The sequence below is a fragment of the Eurypyga helias genome, unplaced genomic scaffold, assembly GCF_000690775.1.
Source record: "Eurypyga helias isolate BGI_N326 unplaced genomic scaffold, ASM69077v1 scaffold22698, whole genome shotgun sequence".
Lineage (NCBI taxonomy): Eukaryota > Metazoa > Chordata > Aves > Eurypygiformes > Eurypygidae > Eurypyga > Eurypyga helias.
Window position 1 is genome coordinate 1 of NW_010269175.1, and position 601 is coordinate 601.

The window sequence follows — 601 nt, forward strand, 5'->3', positions numbered from 1 at the left end:
GATTTTTACCGGGATGGGATGGGGAGACGGGAGCTATGCAGGAATTGGGGCGGCCTTTCCGGGAAACCCCTCACTTGCGTTATCCTGACGGGTGACGCTCAAGTCTGATCAGCTCGTGGGGGAGACTTAGGGCAAGATTTCCTACTGGAATGACTTCTGGCCTGTGCTAAAGTGTTTCCCAAGGTGGAAAAAGCCTTTCTCCGCGTTACAGCCTGCTTCTGGAGCTGTAGGAAAAGGCTGCAACGGGGGTTTACGGTGCCGCTAAGACTCGTGGTGACGCAATGTGGCACGTACTCATCTCTCGCCTCGCTGACCCAGCACACAACGGCGAAGGAGCCGAGAGCTAAGCTCCCTCTGGCAGTCCCATGGATCTGCTCCCGTCCCCTTGCCCTCCTCTCCTGTGAACAGCTCAGGCTGCAAAGAGGAAGCAAGAAGAGCCAGGGAGCGCTGCGCACCGGAGAGAACCTCGCAGCGGGGTGCTGACCGGGCGCTGTCAAGTTTGCCTCTACCCAGAGGTGGCCCAGAGGAACGGGAAGGGTCGGGGCACCGGTGAAGCTGAACGCGGGCGGTGGGGCATGCTGGCAGCCCACAGGCGGGGGGC